General features: G+C 40.0%; 1 protein-coding gene across 2 annotated transcripts in view; it reads right to left on the reverse strand.

The window, feature by feature from the left end:
- The window catches only part of LOC144533696 (vasorin-like), a 32,868-nt gene that overhangs the window by 5,569 nt on the left and 5,127 nt on the right, over positions 1-22,172 (reverse strand). The gene's annotated exons all lie outside the window — the stretch shown is intronic.

Below are 22,172 nucleotides of genomic sequence, written 5' to 3' on the forward strand. Positions count from 1 at the left end.
GTGTTGAAACAATATCAATTTGAATTGCCGCCACATAAATTTGACTAAAAGTTAGAGAGCACAAGGTCTTATTAACCAAACTGTCCAAACAGAGTTCTACGACGAGATAAGTGGGTCAAACCTCCAAACTTTCCCTGCCTGTCCTCCTACTTTTCCAACTTCATCTTCTTTTAAGTTCTGTCTATGCAGTCCAGATTTAGTGGCCTCCTCCTACTCAGGCCTTCTCAGTGTAATACATTATTTGATAAATGATAAACAATCAAACTTAATCTTAGCCTGACTTATACAGAGGTAATGCATTGTTTCCTTTCCTTTCATTGTCTTGTGACTATTTTCTCACTCCATAAGTAAACTGTCCATGTAATTCACACCTACGTTATATGAAGAAATAAAATATTGTCCAAGTATTGTACATATTTGTTTTATGTTTCAATGGAATCAAGGAGGACAAAGATCCTCTTCACTTGTACAGGGCTACCATAAACATCTCTGTTTGGACTGGATAAACTAAAGATTGTTTTCTATTTTAGATGTAGCCTCAGGTAGAATAGGATATGCTGTTTGTCCACACAAATTATATAGAGATAACTGCAAACACTGCTGTGGGGTCGGCATTAATGATTCAATAGTATGATGGGATCATGTCTGGATACTGTGATGTTGTACTCAAGACCAGTTGGAGCCTAAAAATACTTTCATAATTTCATCAGCATTTTCGAACACTTGGAAATTGGGTAAGAAATGAACTAGAAGTCCAGAAGAACAGGGAAATGTTTTTAATCACGTGCATTAGGCTGCAGTAGGATGCAGTACATATCTCTGCATCATCCTTTCCTCTTATCTCCCCTCTGACCTGGTCTGTGTTCGTAAACTGTTGCACTCCTGCCCTTTCCAGGACTCCTGAGGTGGAAGTTGAGGAGAAACTTAAGATGTTTTATTAAAGTCAGGAGCGCACCTCCGGCCCCATGCCGCCGTTCCCTTTCTGCCCTCTGTCTCCTCCATTTATCCCCCTCTACTCATAACATACGAGGTCAAAGCCCGTCAGTTGACAGGAATTTGCAATATTCTCTCAAGATCTGTCCTTATTAAAAGGTGCCCTGCCACATGTATTTCATTACATTGTGGTAATGTCTGAAGTTCTACCATGGTTACCTTGTTTCAAGCTATTCTAGCGTGGTATAGAAAGCCTGCAGGAAGACTCCGCTCAATTTGTGCCATTTCTCATTAATATTCAACGAGCTAAACTACTTGACTCTGATTGGCTAACAGCTAGCTATCATCATCCTTTACCCAGTGCAACTGGGCGAGCTCATGAATAGTAATGAGCTCAGGCAACATGATGTTAGACTGACCAGCTTTTGTAATTGGCCTGATTTCTCTGCTTATTTATTTTCAGTGGTTAGAGCTGACAGAGGAGGTAGCAGTTAATTTTCACATTCACGACATAACACAAACACATATGAACCTAACGTAATTCAAAAAATACAAGTAAAAACGGTTTTGTGTGGCAGGGCACCTTTAAGCACAAAGTGATGAGAGGGAAAGGAAAGGAAGTGGGAAGAGGGTGGGAAATAGAGATGTTAGTACTGGAGTTTATGCACCGATCCGATACCACGTAATAAAGCCCTAAAGAAAATCTACGTTAAAGTAGTTTATTTATGTTATTTTTCCGTTATAACTTACTGTCAAACTGGATAATAAAAAAAAGTTCTGTCACATTCATTGTTTGTGTTTGTTCATGTTTCACAAAGAGTTTAACCTGAGCCAGACCGACAACAAAGATAGAAATCATATCACATCCATACAGGGATAGTAGTATACAGTTGTTAAAACATAATCAAATATATGACACACTAGTATCGGATCGGTACTCGGTATCGGCCGATACGCAAGTTCAGTATCAGAATCGGTATCGGGAAGCAAAAAATTTTATCGGGCCATCTCTAGTGGGAAACAGAAAGGTTAAAAAAAAAGTGTCAATTGACAGAAAGAGCATTGATATCTTGGTGGCAAACACAAGATTGAAACACAAGTTTTTGTTTGTTTTTTAGAACCAAAATTGGGATTTCAAAAGCAGCTAATATAAACCAGAAGCTGCCGAAGCTGCCAATCTTGTGGTCGGGCTTTATGGCTGGCACACTTGTGAAAGATCAAACCTCCAACCTGTTACTCACATGACAGACTAAACAATAAGCCAAAATGCCACGCTTTATTGGTTGGTCTATAAATTCAAGTTCTCAGCATGTTTCTAATGCTTTTCTTTGTTTTATAGAAAGTAACTATTTCCACTAACAAATGGGTGACAATAAGGCAAAAGAATGAGGTGGAATACAATGGATTTTGAGTATGTAGAATTAATCTTTCTCAATATGCCTTGTCTTGTTGTAAACCACAGAGTGATGTCAGATCTTTGACAGGCTCTTAAGTTTTCTTAAACAGATCCCAAGTATAATTGGTTTATAGTACGTTTTCCGTTGATACGTTGGTGCAGTGTTTTTTCTGTTTGGGCCAAAACTTGAAAATGGCGGGAACATCTGTTTAGGTGGAAATGTGCAAGTCCTACACCAATTAGATAAATCTTGCTTGTACGTGCAAAACATGTTGAAGTTTCATTCAATGTAAAAAAAATAAAATAAAAAAAAAGAAACTGCTTCAGCAGATAATTATAAAAAACAGCCTTCTATTAAAACTCTGCACATACATCATTCTGCATACTTAAGCTCAAATATCCAAGTAAAGTAACAATAAGTAAGGGCGTTTTCACACCGACAGCCAGTAGTTCGGTTGAATCAAAGTAGAGTTCGTTTGCCCTGCTGGTGCGGTCCGTTTGGGCAGGTGAGAACACGGCAATCAAACTCTGGTGCGCATTAAAAGCGGACCAAACAAGAGTACCGAGACCTGCTTGAAGAGGTGGTCTCGGTACGCTTTCATTCGAACTCTGGAGCGGTTCATTTGTGGTGAGAACGTGATCTGTACTCGAACCGCACCAACTATACATACTCCGCAAGTCTGAGCTAATGTCTCCTGTAGTCAGGTGTGTTTAGCAATCTGCGATGCAGAAGGGCAGCAAACTGTAGCAGATTGCAGTGTTTCTATCACAGAAATAGACAGCAGTCAAGCTTGCCGTCCGTCACTCGTATCTCCTTGGTCAAACCAGCTGCCGCTAAAATTGGAGACAGACACCGGCAGAGCAGTGTGAAGTCTCGGTGACCAGAGCAGACGTAGTCACGTCTCTTGCGAAACAATGTCTGATAATTTTAATGAAATGAGCTGGTTTGACCACTAGACCAGAACACAGGACCTTCTTCCTGTATTTACTTTCTTGCTCCCGCCCCCAGACATATCCGACCAATAAGAGGGCTGGACGTTCTTGCCTGATTTGTAATGACGCATTTTGGTATGCTTGGATTTTTCCAGGTGTTAAACCAAACCAAACCGACCGAGGGCAAATTGCTCCAAGTTTACTAACTCACCAACTGATTTGGACCAAAGCAAACGAACTACAGGTGGGAAAACTATTTTTTAGTGTAGGGGGATTTGGATATTTGATGTGTAGATACAGATACTGTCTTTTTTTTTAGAAGTTCCACTACAGTTTAGACGCAAAACAAAATTTAACATGACCCTTGTCATCAATTGTTCGTGCCAGTGTGACAGTATTTGTTTTCTTCTGTGTGAAGGGATGAGTGAAGATGACGTAAAAAATGTGTGGCATCATGTTGCTGATGTTACCAAACCAATCAATCATCGCCATTATTCTAACTAAGAATCAGTCAAACAACAACAATGCACACCTTGATTCACATGCATTCACTCAATGAAGCTGTCTGCAATCTGACAGCATGTTCCACCGATGACAAAGGGCTACGATAAGGCATTTGACTGTTTTTGTTTAAAGTGCATGACGAGTTTAAGGACACGCTGTGCTCTGCAGAATCCGGATCTTTCATTGTGTGCAGTCACTTATACTGTTATAGAACAATAACAGAGTTATAAGAAGAGCTGCTTGTCATTTCTTTAAGGGAGCTGGCACAGTGAATGGTTTGATGACAGAGGAAGAGAGGGATGAATGGAATACGAACAAAAGAATAATTATGTCTCAGCGAGAAAGAAAATAACTAATCATGCAATAGGAAGGCTTTGCTTTCGACAATTCTTAAAAATTAAAGTGAACATTATAGGTTTCAGCTCTGGATATTTTCTCCTGTAAAAAAAATGAAATTTCCCCATCAATGGATTCGTAAAGTATGTAGTCTTCTTCTTCTACATATTTATCTGCAATGTCAAATCCCAAGTAAACAGTGTATATGTCTTGCTGTTCCAAAGAGACTGTGTCCAGACATGCACTGTAGTAAACCCTCCTAACAGCATGTGTCAGTTGCAGCCTTTCTGTAAGTCTAAGTCAGGGAAACACACAGCTGGGTTGTAAGGTAGAAACACCTACAACCACAGATTATAAGGATTCAAACCTCCATGACAGCATCCACCCTGCTGAAGCATCCTTGTTTAAGAAACAGTTTAAGCCCCTTCTGCTGTAGTTGAACCTGACCTCTGACCTCTGACCTCACTGTAGGTAGGGATGAGACAAAAGACAGTTTTCCTTCAAAGGTCACAAGGATCTTCTAGTGATTTGAGCCTTGTCTCGCCAAAGGTGATAGCATCTTTATGTGTTGAGGTCATCAAAAGATCAGCCAACGGACTGGGAGCTCCTGTTCCAGCTGTGGCCATTGTCAATGTAGCTTCACTGTAGCATTGTTTTGTTTTATATTCACAATTCTCTGCAATTCAAATACAAAAACATAAATTGTCTTGTGTTTTTTTTTAATACATAGTGAGGCCAAAGACATTGGTTTCCATATTCAGTTCCTAACTAACTAACTGATTACATATAGTATTATTAGGGTTTTAATTTCTGGACTTGTTCTTTGAAGGTTGAGTCTTTCACTGAGGGCATTATGGGAAATGCATGGTATTAATAATGGTAGTTTTTAGGTTCTAATGAGCTGTATTATTCCTGATTCTGTATTATTATCTGATTTGACTTAAACACGTAAACTCACTTGTGCTTAATTTTAGTTTATCAGTGCAGGATTTTACAATTATAATAACTTATGATTAGTATTAGTTGAAGTAGTAGTATAGCTTATATGCTATACTTGTGACATCCTTGTGATCACAGCTGGTTGATATGCACTTTTTGAACTTTGCTCAACTTTTTAAAAGGAATGACAGAAAGAGTGGGAGGGAAACAAGGATGCAGGAAGAGATGAAGTGAAGAATGAAAAGCTGACAGCTCAATCTGTGCATAAGTACCTCTCTTTTTTATCATCTTGGCCCTCTTCTGTTTGATATTGAATGGGTGCAACGGGTTACAAAGCCAAGAATCTGCCATGTACCATATTAACCACTATTTGTCTGAGCGTAGATAAGGCTGCATGGTGAAAGCAAAACATCGGCGTCAAAATGACATGAAACAGGTCAACATGCACCCAAGACCTGCAACACCTATGCAAAGACCATAGCAACACAGCCACAAACAAACACACACACTCCTGCACGTGTCACACCAAGTCTACAACACAGCTGGATTCTGTTACCCACAATACACTGCAACCATATCTCACTGTGAGACAGAATGAAAGGCTCACATAAACCTTTGTCCTCCCCGTGATAAGAGAAAGGTGGAGAGAGAAACTAATGGGGGGGAGGGGGGAAGAGAAGAAGAGAGAGAGAGAGAGAGAGAGAGAGAGAGAGAGAGAGAGAGAGAGAGAGAGAGCGCATTTGGTGGCTTAATAGCTGGTAGCTGACAACAGCTCTAAAATCTGCTGTAAACAAAGCCTGACTCTGCTAAACTTAAAAGTGCATGACAAAAGCCAGATATGACCGTGTATTCTCTGAAACTGAGGTGGATGGAGTCCTACAAAATCCTGTTCAAGCACAACTGCTGCGTGACAATTACTCAAGAAGAATTAAGGAATGAGTCTGCTTACAACTCGGATATTTTTTTAGAGGTTTGTGCATGATTCCTAAAACCATTTTACTTGATAAATTACTTGCTGGGATCTGGGAAGTCATTGTCAGTAAAAAGAAGTCAGACAACCAGACAGGTTGTAAACAAAGCCCCAATTTAGCCAAACTTGTGTGGATGAGAAAACAAAGGTGAACCGCCCAAAATGTCTGTGACAAACATCGGTCACAGTTTCCAGACTTCTGGGTTTCAACTTTTGGCGTTTTTCCCAAACACCAAAAGGTACCTGCTCGCCTTGACTCTACTCACCTTTTTTGGTTTTCCATTACGAAAAAAAGTCCCTGGTATCTACTAACAGGTACTTTTTTAATATCACCTCTGTCGAGGTTCCAAGCGAGCTGAGGCGATACCAAAAGGTGACGTGAAAACCTGCAGACTACTGATTGGTCAGAGAGAATCGTCACTAATCACTGCCTCATCATTGCTAGCGACAGACGGGGGGTGTCCTGAACAAACCCGCCATTTTTAAATAGTTTAGCCAGTGGTGGTTTTTTTGCTGCCTCCAGCTTCTTTTGAAACAAATTTTGTCTTCTGGCTGTGGCAACAGCCACACGCTGAGACACAAAAACAACACACCTTTGACGTTCTGTGTGTGTCACGATCAGATGCTCAGTCATTAGGTCTTTCCACTGAAAATTAGGCCCTATGTTCCCACATTTAAAAGAAAAACTGATGTTGACAAAGTTTCCATTTGGGGGACATAATTTGAAATTGGGAAGTTGGAAAAAAGGTAAGAAATTGCAATATATCGCAGAATATTGCAATTTATTATTTGTGACACAAGTATCCTGATGATATTGTATTGTGAGGCCTCTGGTGAGTCCCACCCCTAATCATGGTGTGCAATTATTTAATTTTTTAGAATTAATATTACTTGTGTTGAAAATACAACATAATTTGCTCTTTTGAAGACTACTCTATGTAAGTCCAACTGGCCATCCCAAACATACTAAACATAGCCTTTGTCATTTGATTTCACTGTATTGTTTTTTCTTTTCATTCCAGTCAGGGGTGAGTACTGAGATATCAAAGGAAAGCAGCACAACTCCTGTGGTTAAATCTTGCCAGGTGGGGGAGGCTCGGTATTCTTCATTTATTTACATTCTGTGCCAGTAGGGAGCATTATGAAGATTAAAGAAGTCACCAAGGGAAACTGGAAATACTGATGACAAAAACACAGTGGCTGTGATAAAAGAGCAACAAAAGGGAGCAGACATTTAGGAGCTGTTTTGCACAGGTGTCACTTTTCCCTACTGTAGCTCTAAGTTCAACCAAGACTTGTGTTAAACATGCTTTGGTGCACAGGAAGGGATGGGTTTTCCCTTTTCCAGTTTTATTAGAATAAAACAAAAAAAAAACTTGAGTTAGCATGAGCAGCAATATCCACCATGAAGAGCACCACTTACAGGAAATCAAAAGGATCAACCATGTTAGGTGAAATCGCCATAGCAATGACCTTAATCACTAGAGCTGAAGCCAAAATCAACTAATACAGATTTCCACTTTAAGGAAAATCGGCGAGGAAGGATTTTGGGGGGGATTGTGGAAGAGGTGAAGGAGGGAGGAGGAGAGACAGTACAGTTAGGAATGAAGGTACAAAGAGGGAGAGAGGGTATCGTAAATTGTGTTAGAAAGTTGCTCTACGGGGAGATTACTTCATTTTCATGGAGAAAAAAAAAAGCAGAGTTGAGTATGTGGTAAAAACCTTCCCTCAACTCCCACGCCCTGAAACTCCCCAAAGTGGAATATCCTGTTACCTAATGCCTGAAAAAGCTTACAGTACCCGTAAAATCAGTTTAACGGCTTCAATCTTTCTAAAACTCTTAGCCCCAAAAATGATTGTGTAAGCAAATAAAGTCGGCCATATGTGTTGTGTGGGTGTTGCAAAGTGATGAATGGACATGCACAAACAACCACGTGTAAGGATTTAACAACATACGTAAATCCTACACAACACACACACACACACACACACACACACACACACACACACGCTTAGTTTCATTTGGGGCAAATCAAACAAACTTTCCATCACTTGGTTCGTTATTACAGTTATGAAGCCAAACAGCACTGTGAAAATCACAATGCAGCAAAAAAGTTAACCAACTGAAACTAATTATTTAAATGACACAGCCTAAGTTGCTTTGACAACTCTTGATCTTTAACCCCTGTGCACTCAGGCAATTTTGCCCAGTAAGAGTCTACAGTCATGCTAGCAAAAATTAAGAGGAAAACGTTTTTTTCCTCCGAGGACGATGAATATCTGTATCTGTAATATCCGATGAATATTTCATGGCAATACTACAGTATAATTGTTGATATATTTCAATTAAAACCAAAAATGTCAACCTCATGGTGACTGAATAGGATAATTAGAAGTGTCATTAAAGTCATTAGGATATATTGTCTGGGAACCGTAAACATCTATACAAAATTGTTGCTCAACACTTTGTATCCATCGAGCAGTTTGGATCTAGTCAGTAAAAACTTGAGGAAAAATACAAACCAAAAGGTCATGTGATGCTACAGGAGGAAAAGTCCTACAAAAGACATTTCTGTTGGTCATTGCTTTCACGTCTCGATCAGTAATCCAAATAGACGTTTAGTGTAAAACGGCTTGACAGTTTTATGATGTGAACTACAAGTAAACAGAGACTGTGAGACATCGCCAGCAACTTAGTCAGCTTCTACGCAGCAGTTGACACCTGAGTGGTGACAACTGTTGTCTAGACTGGGAAGTGACAGCTGTGATTAAGTCTATATTGGGATGAAGAGGGACTCATGAATTCTCTTACTTAAAATGATTAAATAAGGCAGAAGGAGCTGTGTTCAGGACTTGTTGTGGTCTTCCCTCTACATGACAGTGAACTGTGAGACAGACGAAGCCAAATCACCTCTTGACTCCCAGTAGCGGAACATAAATATGTCGCACTGAACACAATTACATGTAACTGTGAAAGAAAGAACAATCAAACACATACTACACTTACTTTATTTACCTTCTTTTTGGAAAGCTCATCTTCTCTGTGCCGAACGTCTTTCTTAATATTGCCATTCATTTTGGCAAAACACACACACGCACACACACACACACACACACACACACACACACACACCTCTGGAACAAATGAATAACACGGTGTGTGACAGCCATCTCCTGTTATTTGAAACTACCGTAAACCTCCCTCTTTAGGCTTTCACCGGCTGCCAAATCTTGATCTGACTTCCATACCTGCTGGATTTTTCTTTTTCTCCACCAGTCCTCTTTACTTTGTGTCTTGTCTTAACGTTGTCTAAAGACTCTCTGCGCTCTCTCTGTCTCCGCTCGCTTCAAGCTTTTGTTGTGTTAATAGGCATAAATCGCAGCTTGCCATTTGTCCAAGCCAGAAGTAGCTTCACGTACAGTACAAAGCTTCCAAGGCCTCCATGTGGAAGTCACAGGTCAGGGTCATAGGGATCCAGTGCCTGCTTCAAACATGCTACAACTATGTGAATGCATGTTGATACAGCAGGTTGACCTCAGAGCTAGGACGTAGTAAATGGTAAAATAAAACCCTCACAACTTAAGGTGCACTCAGCAGGCATGAATACAAATATTTAAAAACATTATAGTTAGTTATGAGTTAGTATAGTTATTAGGCACTCCTTAACCTGGTTACCCACAGTGGTTACAGTGTTGTTAGAGAGATAATCATACAAAATGGTGTGTTTGCACCAAAAAAAAGGGGATTGCTGATTTATAATCCATCATCATTATTGACAGTCACCTTGGCCAGATCAGTGGATGGTTTGGCCTGTGTGGCTTCCATAGCGACGCCAGGGCGTTGTGGTGTCTGACTCAGGTATATGGCAGAGATGACAGCTGCTGCTAAGATGGAAAAATGCAAAGTGGCTTTTAGGTGTGCTGCTACTGCGTGTCAGATCTCAATTCTCTTCTCTGAGTTTGGGAAACGTTGCTGTAAGGGGATCAACCCCTCTCCCAGTACAATACCAGATCCTGCAGGTTTCCACAACGGTATCTGGGTTTAGCTTGAGGAGTTTGTGGGCAAATGCCAACAGACAGATTTTTGTTTCCTGCTGAAATTGTTCCAAACAGAACTGCAGTGACAAGTACCTGACATTAGAGGAGAGTGTGTGTGTGTGTGTGTGTGTGTGTGTGTGTGTGTGTGTGTGTGTGTGTGTGTGTGTGCATGTGCGTGTTCAACTTCTATCTTTTTAAAAGGACCAATTTGAGTTTAAAGCCTTGAGAGGGGGGATGTCTATACTTGTGTTTAGCAAGAGCCGTTACGCAACCTGTGTAGACATACAGATTGATTAAAATAGATGTGTATCTGTTTCACAGATGCATGTGAGACGACTGAAAAACACGCCTGTAATGTCCTTGTTTAGACACACAGTAAGTGTAGGAGTTAGTTTCATGTCATTGAGGGTTGTGTGAAGTGTGTGTGTATTTTTAATACTAGAAAGGCCAATGGATGTCTGATATTTAACCTGCTAATACACATAGAGAGTCTACAAAAAATAAACTAGTTGGGCAATCTGAAAGCTGAAATGTTTTAATTTGAGCTATCAACAGACCTTTCTCACAGCTCACATTTTGGCGTATGAGACACAGGTGTAAGTAATATCACTGATAATTGCTGCATTGCATTTTGGTATTTCAGTGCCAGGGCTCTGGCACCAAAGTGAAACAGAGCCATAATTAAGGTTATTAGTTACGCCTGTGTTTAACAAGTCAAAATGTCCATGGTTAGAAAGCTCTTTCAGACATGGCCCATCCTTTGTGGTTGTCCTTCTGTAACTACATAGTCTCTGTTCCATCAGAGTAACAAGACATTACGTTGGTGCTGCAATAGCAGATAGCAACTACTGCACAACTGCAACAGTAGTTGTTGAGGTACTCAACTGTTTAGGGACTTCTATTCAAGTCAATCGTAAAATAATTGAGCATGTTACTGTACGTTCAGGCAGAGCACTGAAGTCCCACCTATATTCATTCATGCTCCCCCTTCAGTGGGTTATAGTGCAGGGGACGATATGCTTTTGTCCCAATTTGATTCTTGCACGATACATGCGTGCCGATTCGATATGTATTGCAATTTTCATTTATTGCGATTCTAGAAGTTGCAATTTTCTTTTCCTTTTTTAACAAAAGGTTATTCAAAAGTTGAATAATATACTTCTATAGACAATATATCATGAGTCATTTCTAAAAAAAGAAAAAAAAATCTAAAAAGAAATGCACATCCCATGTCAGTCAGTCTGACATTTATTTCATTTGTAAAGAAGTACATAACATTGCTTTTGGTCAGAGAACGGTTATGATGTAGTCGTGGACAGCGGTACCGTATAAACAGAAAATATGTAGTTGAATCATTGTTTAAAAAAAAAAAAAAGAAAAAAAAAAAAGGAAAAGGATCGATTTTAAAAATCGTCGCAAAAATAAATCACAATACATTTCGAAGTTATCACTATCACTAAATACACTATACGGTTAATTGTCCACTCAAGTAGTTTTGTTTTTCATTACACACTCAGGTAACTGGTCTCTTCCTATCCAGCAAAATATTTAATAGATGCATGTTTCTGTACATAAAAATGGTCAGTCGCCTACTTTTCATTGAGCACAGACTAACATTAATGCAAACCTAACTTGCATATAGCGAGCAGAAAGTACGAAGAGAAGAGAACAGAAAGTAGAAACACACCAATTTAAGAGGAATTAACCAACCTTGTTTGGTATTTACTTGTGGCACAGTTGGGCACACACCCTGATTCAGGATGACATTGGTGATACCGGTTTTTCCACTGAGGTGATACAAGTATAAATGCCAGCAATGGAGGCACCACAAGCACATTTTGGCTACCTGCAGAGCCTGTCTGTCATCAGCTGGAAATAAGCGTGTCACCTGCACTTATCTTCACACAGGTGTGCCAGTGGGACACAGACAATAGAGACAACACTCTCAAATAAAATATCCTACTTCCTTAAATATATTTGTTTCATTCTCCCAGAAGGGAAGCTACAATTCCTCCAGTTACTTTGCCAGTAGTACATTGTAAAACCTCTACAGTGGAGTACAGACTTATTACATTTTTGAAATTAGAGTACAGAAAGTATGCCATTCATGGACAAAATGTAAGAAAGCTTCACCCAACTTTTTTTCAGGATGCATCCTACCATCATTGTACGGTTGCACATTGTAGCTTTATAGTCAAATACACTCCACGTGTCACCTCCTTTCATTCATTTATCTCCAGCCTCGCTCCATCCATCCATCCCTCCCTCTTCCCAACTCTAGGCCTGTTTACTGAGTGATGATCACCTGCGGGACTCTTACCCAATAGGGGCCCCTTTATGCTTGTTAGCCTAGCTGTCAGTTACCAAAGGCTGGCCTCTGGCAGGGTACAGGTTAGGCTGGACTGTGGGGGACGAATGGGGGTGCTAGACGCCTCCAGTTTGTACAAGTCTAGACAGATACTGTACCATTACAGCTTATCTGTACTTACACAAACATCAGATGCGATTCTGGCTTTGAATGATATTTCTCTTTTATTTTATGTATATGCTTAGCCTGTTACAAAACATTACACAACCATTCCCAAAGCAGAACTTGGAATTTGTGCAAAAAGAAAAATGCTCAGAACTTCTTTCAGACTTCACCGCAGCCTCAGCTGTAAGCTACAAAATCCATGTCTTGGTATCATCATGGGACTTCTGTCTTCACCAGAAGTAATTTGTGCTGGAAATTTACAGGCACGGCAGACTCACACTGGGAAATCAACAACACTCAGTGCAGTCATTTACACTCACATGTCTCAAGATCATATTTGTCTCGTGCAAACACACCTTTACACCATGAACGCTGCCTCTACTACACCCACTTAAATCCTTAACCAGATGCATGCACACACACACACTGAAACAGGCCCAAAGACCTCCACCAACCGTCCCCTGCTGCTGGATCACCTCATTAACCCAGTGTTAGGTCATGGATTGTGGACAATTTACTGCTAAGAGAGACTTCTATAGGAACTGCACACACACACACACACACACACACACACACACACACACACACACACACACACACCCTAGGGTGTCTGCTCACCAAAGATGTAAAACAGCAACTTTGTGTGTGTGTGTGTGTGTGTGTGTGTGTGTGTGTGTGTGTGTGTGTGTGTGTGTGTGTGTGATGTTTACTTTGTCACTTATCTATTTACTTAAACTCCTGACAGATTCCTTAAAAGTAAAACACACACACACACACACACACACACACACACACACACTCATTCTTGTCTCTGCTGGAAGAGGAATCAATTAGCGCAAACTGTGTTTGTTTGGCTCTGTTAAAGCCAGTGACCTCGGCTGGTTCATGACCCAGAAACAAAGGCAGCATTTTACACAGGAACAGAAAAACAGATTTTTTTTAACTCTTTGTGGTGCTGTTCAGAGCCACGTCAGGCCATCAACTTTACAAGACCAGACCTGATTCATGCTATTATTTTCAGAGTGTAAAAGCAGCTACAGGCGCGTAAAATGGGTCCTGGGAGGGTGACTCTGTTGAGAACCTTTTGTGTCTGCAGGAGACAGAAAATATGGAACTACTTTTAGTTTGTAAGTTCATCCTGTGCTATTCGAGCAACATGTTGTGTGTCAAATGTTTATGTTTACCTAATGGTGCATTCCATTTGTACTGGAAAGTCGAAATTTCCAAGTTCCAGGCTGAAAATTTAAATTGAACGCCCCCTGGAGTCGGATTTCCGACTCGGAAAGTCGGAGAACCCCACAGTACCCTGAGCAAAGCCAACCTCAAAATCCAACATGGCTGCTCCGTGCATCAACAGTAGTAAAATCTGTAGTAATATACAGTTTAACAGCACTTCTGTCTTATTTGTGTCTCATTAAACCAGCCGTACACACACACACAAACTCCTGTTCAACTTCTAGCGGTCGACATGTTGCTACAGTGTTTGAATGCACAAAAATAATATACATAATAATACGTTGTTATCAACTTTTGTTGCTAACAATGGCTAACCTGGCTAGCGCAAGCATTCCGACCCGTTTTAATGGAACGCCATCAACTCGGCTATGACGTCAATCCCAGCTCCGACTTCCGAGGTAAATGAAAACACACACACACACACACAGAGTGTGTTTCACTATCATTGTGGGGACCCATCATTGACATAATGCATTCCCTAGCCCCTTACTCTAACCTTAACCATCACAACTAAATGCCTAACCTTAACTCTTACCCTCACCCTAACCATAACCTAATTCTAACAAATCTATCAAACAGCCCTTTAAAGTTGTGGGCATTTAAAGTGGCATTTTGGCCCCACAAAGCTGTCTGGACCCCACAAGTATATTGGACTCCCGGTTTTTGGACCCCACGAATGTAGAGACACACACACACACACACACACACACACACACACACACACACACACACACACACCCTCCTGAGCAGTTTATCAGGACAGAAACCAGGCTCTGTCTCTCTCTCTCTTGCACATGCTTACTATCAGCTGTGACAAACTGCAAACTTATGAACATTCACCTCAAATAAGAGACAACTTATTCAAAGTCCTGAGTGAAGTGATAGTGGGTGTAATATAGCCTGTGCTAGGTTGCAACTGTGCTTGTGCAGAAAAAGCAGCTCAAATTTCCCTACAAGTGATTTAGCCAAATAGGGTCAAAGGTCACGTTGACACTCCGTCTTGCTCCTTTTGTTTGTTTACTTTTTAAGTGGGATAGGTTTTTTTCTGCCCCCAGATTAAAAAGTTTTGATAATGTATTGTTTTATGTGAAGGAAGGAATTAACTCAATTGTGGGTACATAAAAGAACAGTAGAACAGGATTTGACTTTGTTGGATGTAACTGGCCTTTGTACTATTAGATGTACTCCTTATTATGCATGTAGGTGCACAGCTATGCAGTGATTTGCTAAACAAACTTCCAGTTAAAAGGTTGGAGACAGCAGATTGCCTTCGAGGCTTTCACTGGAAGCGAATTGTGAAACTTGTTAGAACAGAATTGGACAACAAATTCAATGACGGTGATTACAACTCAGGAAACCACATGATTCCATAAACAGGAGTTAGACAAGGAAACTGGAAACTGGATTCACAAAAGTATAGAGTAGCTGTCAAAGAAGTTATATTGTGGTTCATGTCAATAATAAACAAAGTATCTTCAATGAAAGATCAAGATTTACTTTTTACAGGAAGCACAGCACAGTAAATAATCTAGTAAACATACATATAATTTCCACAAGAGTAAAAGTAAAAAAGATGAAATCCCAACAGTTACATAGACAGCTAATATAGTGGATAGCTTAATTATTCTACTAAATCACAAATAAACAAACAATCAAAGCTGCAATAAAAGGTGTAGCTCCAGATAATGCTCCAACAAGGGCATCAAGGGAATGGATAAAAAGATGCCGGAACACTGACAGTCTGTTAGTTTAAGGTGCCCACACAAGTTAAATGACCCACAAAAGAAAAAGTCAAAAAAAAAAAAAGAAACTACGCCACAACTCTTCCCTAAACTCTGTTGACCAGTATGTTCTAGCTATTGGGTGGCTGTAAAAAATCCAATGCTTCTTGTTCATTGCAAACATGTCAATTTACTCGTGTGCAAGTATTATGCAGGCCTCGCTGCACTCTGCGTAGCGTAACTGGACTCTGAGGAAGAGAAATGTTATGGAATGGCGAACGACACGCTCCACTGCAGAACGGGTGCTGACACACGACTCGCGGGGAAAAGAATAATCCCGAGGCTTGTAGCGATGGTGTAGAGGGAATTGGGGGTGAGTGACTGGATACACACACACACACACACACACACACACACACACCTTATTACTGATATTAGCATAAAGAATGCCTTTCTTTATAAACAATTTGGCATTCAGGGTATAAAACAAATGGAGTAATTTTTTGGAGTCATACATACAAATAGACAGAGTACATGTAATAACCACCAGAATGTTCCCAAATTGTTTAATCCTCACAGAAACATTTAGTTTCAATTGTTTGGGATATTTTTTTTTTTTTTTTACTTAAAACTTAAATGGGTTACATAAGGTGCTGAAATGGGCCAGTGAAAGAAATGCCATGCTTCTTTTCAGAATGTTTTAACGATAATATCTGGCCTGTTCAATTCCATGAGAAAGATATGTGAGTTTTAACTAGTCATAGAACATACTGAGGCTGAGCAGAACAAAATACAGGAAAACCAAACATGGGGTTAATTTCTGAGCATGTGCAGTTTGGCTATGTTAATCACAAGTGTAAATCTAGCGATGGAAATCAGATCTGAACCAGTTTCCTCACATATAGCTTTGACCACAACAGCTGTGAATAAAACACACAGGTATGCATAAACAGAAATGCTGAATCACAGCTTGACCATGGCTAGTCCACAAAAGAAACTCAAATCCTTTTGCAAAATCACCCTGAGACAAAACATTTTGTTATTCCACTGTTCCAAAAAATGAGCTAATTGTTCATAACATGTTTCAGCAAACTCAGTTCATGCTGTCACTTCAATTCTATTTTACAGCAAAGAAATTGTGCATCTATTAATATTTTCAGGTAGATTAGATTACAAGTAGATTTCACAGTGGGCCTCCTCGAGTTCTTGTGGCCCGAGTTCATGTGGTTTCCACATCATCTGAGCTAGTGGTGTTGCCTCTATGAGAGTTTGGTAAGAGCGTGCATTTACTATAAACACATTGTGCAAGAGCATAGTGAGCCACAGAGATGTTAAAACAAAGAACTGGTTAACATATAGGGTCAGCTGTTCTTCAAGCTGCCAATTATGAAAATACGGTTTGTTTGTTTCAACTGTTGGGACATTACTGAGTGAACTTAGTCTTTACTTTTATGCCCACTGTTATTTGCTTTCTCAGCTGTCCTGTGTGCCGACCCTGATGTGATGTTACCCTCAGCTTGCAGACTAAACTGGCTCCCTCTAATGAAGCAGAGGCAATAAACCCATAATTAAACCCATATTAAAAAAGTAAAAAATAATGATGCATTTGGTAATTTTTCACCTTCATCAATTGGCTAACTATACAAACTTTGAGGAACACCTCTTAAACCCCACAAACGTGCACACATCCACAAACCTTTCCATCACTGGAATAATGGCAGCAGTCAAATTTTAATGACCAGGGAGTTTAGCGAAGGCCAGAAGTCTCTGAAGTGACCAACAAACCAATTAAACCCAACACAGATATATTAAGTTCATTTTCTGCTATACAGCTGTGAAATTGCTCCATCAATCTTTGCTACCACTGTTTGTTTAATGTGTCCCATCTGTTCCAATGAGGGTAACAGTCTGGTGTGTTTTGGCCTCGTCAGAGGTATGGAGCGGCGTTTCTGCAGCTGACTGACCTGCTGACTGCTTGTCTTGGACTTGTGTTGGTGTGTCTGTGTTTATGGAGTGTCTTGGTTTAGCTAGCGGTCCTCACTAATGCACTGGTTCACTACACATAGCAGACACAAAGAAATAAACACTGTCTCCTCTATAAAACTTTAATATAGAGTCCAGCAGGTATCAGAGACCAACGTTTTGGTAGTGGACCCTGAAATGATTAATTATTTTACCCTCCAGTTACTTTAAATGTTCTCTTAAATTAAGAATTGGTGCACACAAACACAATAATTATCCTATAAAATATGTTTAAGGATTTGTATGTCAACGGCAACCCAACATTGTATTTGGCAGCCAATACCTCAGTCATACATTTCGCAATCCAAAATCACAATAAGAAAACTTTAGGCCTTATTAAACCCAAGAATCCCATTTATATTGTCCATGTGCTGATAAGTTTTACTGTTTATTTTCCCCTGCATTTACACAGCAGCATGTGTGCAGCTAGCTGCTTGTTGGCAGAAGGTAGACATAGAGAGCTAAACATGTAGCAACAAATGTAGCATCCGATGTAGCATTAAAACGGCATAATATAAAAAGTGTGTTGTGGAATGAGTGCGATAACTTAACACTATTTATCTCACAGAATTTACTGAGTAATTTGAGGGTACCCGAACATGAAAAGCAGACGCTAACTTGCTGCTAACTCCTTGCTAACTGAACAAACAAGCAACAATTATGTAGGCTATAATGTCAGTTTGACGGCACAAAATTATCCAAAATGTCACCCTTTATACCTTCTGGGATCTTGCTATATTCTTAACTTTTGTGCATGCTGTTTATATATATATATATATATATATATATATATATATATATATATATATATATATATATATATATACATATACACACACACACACACACACACACACACACACACACACACACTTCCATTATTGCCCCTTCTTCCCGCCAGTGCGCATTAAAAGTTGCTGCAGCATAACCTTTGATTTGTTTGCCCCCTCTTTGAAGTGGCTTTGGGTTCTCATCTGTCAACAAGATGTCCAAATTAAAAATACCACAGGATCGCCCACAACCAAAGTTTTCTAGGCTGGGTTCAGTGGGTAGAGGATGTGTAAAGTGCCGAGTCAAGTGCAAAGCAATTTAGATTGATGTTCTGAGACAGCAAGAAGTCAACCAGAAGGTTTGTTTGAAAGCCGGAGGGAGTGTTACATTTGAATGACTGTTTTTTTCACCAGATAAACCTGATTAGTTCCTCTGTTGTTTACATTTTTACCCTAAGGGGCCATCCACACGGAGACGCTTTTTGATGCAACCGCACGTTTTGCATCGTTTGGGCCTGTCGTCCACACGGATCCAGTAAACGCACTGCCTGAAAACACACTTTTTTGAAACCAAGTCCCAGGGTGAAAAAATTCGAAAACGGCTCCCTTTTGGCTTCGTTGGGATGGCGAATACGAATAGGTCCGTATTGATGATGTCATCGCCACACCCCTCGACCTCTAGTGCACGGCCACACACGACTTCACTCACTGCGGTGAAGCTAAGCGAGCATATCCCATCTCAATGGCCAAACCAGCTTACTTCATCTAGCTAAGTAGTTTGTCTCTGCTCCCTGACACTTCCCTCTGCTCTGCCGATCCTGGATTCTACACAAAATATATTGCTAACGTTATGTAGCTAACGTTAAACATCGCTAAAGCAGCTACGTTACGTTAACGTTAGCTGCTATGGTTATCTGTGGAAGTGGAAGTAGACAACTTATCAACTAGCTAGCTAATCTGTCTGCTTATCAACTCCTTGAACGGATTATAGTAACTTTTAGCACGGCTTATTGTAGAAAGGCTACTGCAAGAAAAACGTGTAGATTATCAAAAAGATATTGGATCATTGATGTTTGTTTGACTGCCAATGTTAGCTAGTTAGCAGAGCTAACCTTAGCACGCTAAGGTTAGCTCTGCCAGCTAGCACGCTGCAATCATGTCCGATGGCAGACAGAATTGCAAAATAAAAAGCAATCCAACAGCACATTATAAAATGTAAACAAAAGACACGTTTTCTTGCGGAGGCCTTTATAAAATGAGCAATGGTGAAAGTTATTATAGTCCATGGATGTATTAAGAGAATGTTAATCTAACTAGTCATGTTATGATGGGAAGTGGAAGTGATGATGCTCTTCTCCGTTTTTTGGTGAATTTCTGTAGCAGAAACAACCCCGCCGATAGGCCTGGAATATGAAGTAGCACGTTGAGTCATTTACAAGTGGATCCGTTTGGACGTAACTAATAGTTGAAACGAATTCAGGGAAGACGGGTAAAAAAAAAAGATCGTTTTGGTATGTGTGGACGTGACTAAGAACATGACCACATTTAAAGCTTTTTATTGTCTTACACCTAAAAAGCTCAGATTCTGCTGAAGAGGGTTCTTCACCCTGCAAACATACCATATGTGAATCTTTACTTCTGCAACTCAAAACAACTTTAAAGTGTTCATACTGAACATTCACAACCGTTTGAAGTTTTGTGTGGATCTTCTCGGCTCTGTGTAATTGTCCTCAGCTTTCCACATATTTTAATATTTTAGTAGCCGTTTTACAGCAAACCAAACATTGCAATGTCACCCACAAACAATTAAATACATAGCTTTGCCCTGCCGTTGCCTTTTTTCACTGAAGCACCAGACAAAGCTGATTGATTTACAGAAACCCTCTCACTTCCACAGTAGTTCTATTTGGGTACTTTGTATTATGTGGATCATTTAGCCTGTCCCTTTGATCTTATTTTTAATTTTCCCCTCAAGATTTGAGGTTTTTTATTTTTTTAAGTTTGCCATCAGCGGCCTTGTTAACACAATGGAAACTAATGCCAGGCTCTAGAAATATATTTTGTGTTACAATATAATGTGCAAGTTAACTCTTACTTTTTCTTATTGATTCTAGCTATTTTTAATATGCGTCATACTGCTAACAGCTAGCTATTTGGGACCAGGCTATTTCCAGGAACAAAAGTGTTGCATCCGGAAGTTACATTACCGATGCTTGAAATGTTTGAGTTTGCTACAATGTAACATCTCCGGTCTCTCTTCCGTTATCTGTTCTTGAATGTGTTGTAGCGAGCAAAGGAGAGCGAACCGTACCCAGCATGCCATGCAGTGGTGTAAAAGTTAATAGGGGTCCCGTCTTAATACACTACACAGTGTGTGCATAATGTATTACTAATAAATATGTCTCATAGATCTGAAGAGCTCTTCAGCAATACATCAAGTGTGAGGTCGATCGGATTAACGGTTGTCGGAAAAGAAGAAAAAAAAAGAAAAAAAGAAAATCGATGGACAGACAGACAGTGAATCCTTCCTTTTTTTAGTTTGAAGATGTTGGCAATCCTTTATTGCAGCCCACCTCAAGAACCCTCTACTTTCAAAATACCACAAGCCTGACAGGATCTGTGACATTTAGAGCCAAGCTGACTGTTGGAATCATGACCTTAATCTGCTCTCATCATGATAAACAAGTGAGTAACAGTTGGAGATCTTGCGCAAGCCTGAACGCACTAGTTTGATCACTCTCTCTTTCTGTGGTGGTCCAAGCTTAATCAGACAGACAATCGGCTTCGGGCCATTTTGAAACACCGCAGAACATACTCGCTCGGTAGGGCAGATTTCTTCTGATTGTAACTTTGACTCTGATTCAACACTCTCTCTCTCTGTAAGTCTCCCTCTCTTTGCCTGAGTTTCTTATGCTTCGTCAGTTCTGTGTCGCCGTCTGTTGACTGGTCCCCCTTTTGACTCCTGAACTCTTAATCCCCTGCCAGCTGCAGCGAGGCCTACAAGGAGAACTCTGTGATCGTGTGTGCATGCATGTGTTAATGTGTGCATGTATCTTTAGATGTGTGTGGATTGGTGAGTGTGCATGTCTCGGATCTTTTCAGCATCAGTGTTGCGACAAGACATGAAGGACTGTCAGTTAAAAACTGGGCTATTGCGTATTACAACATAACTGAGTATGGCAAGACTGGGCAATTATAGTTCTGTTGCAAATACACTTGAGGCTATTACTTACCAACACAGAAGTGAAATTACAGTTCACCTGCACACAAACTATGCGTCTGACTTAAGGCAAAACAAGTCAATCACAATTTTCCTGGTTTAATTAGTTGAGGAGCAAGTGTGATGTCACGCCTCAAGGCTGTGAGTCAGTATTCACCCTAATTGTACTGTAGCATAATTCATCGGGTTCAGTTACACACCTTCTCTCATAAAGCAATGAATATAACACTCTGCAACCTTTAATATACTGTAGTTTAAATGTATCCCCTGAATCCAATACAATAAAACTGAGGAAACAAAAACAGCAAGCGCTTCAACCAAGAGATCAAAGTTCATTAAAGTCTATGTTACATAAAACTGCATAAAATCTTAATGGCTAGACGCCTATGTGAAGCAGGTTGAAATGCAATAATTTAACAATTTTAAATTAATCATATATAAATTAGATCTACATTAAAATCACTTTTCAAACATTTATCTGCATTAACCCCACTACAAAAACACAGTTTTAAGGGTTAAAATGACGAACACGCACATAGACACAAAGCAAGGTTTACTGAACAACAAAAGGAGGATAAAAGGGGGCATGATACTTCATGTGCAGCTGAATGTAGACAGACATAAGCACAAAACACATTCCTCTAAGCTTAACACCTGAGGCAACTGCAGCTCAATACTGTT

Source organism: Sander vitreus, chromosome 2 (genome assembly GCF_031162955.1).
Source record: "Sander vitreus isolate 19-12246 chromosome 2, sanVit1, whole genome shotgun sequence".
Classification (NCBI taxonomy): domain Eukaryota; kingdom Metazoa; phylum Chordata; class Actinopteri; order Perciformes; family Percidae; genus Sander; species Sander vitreus.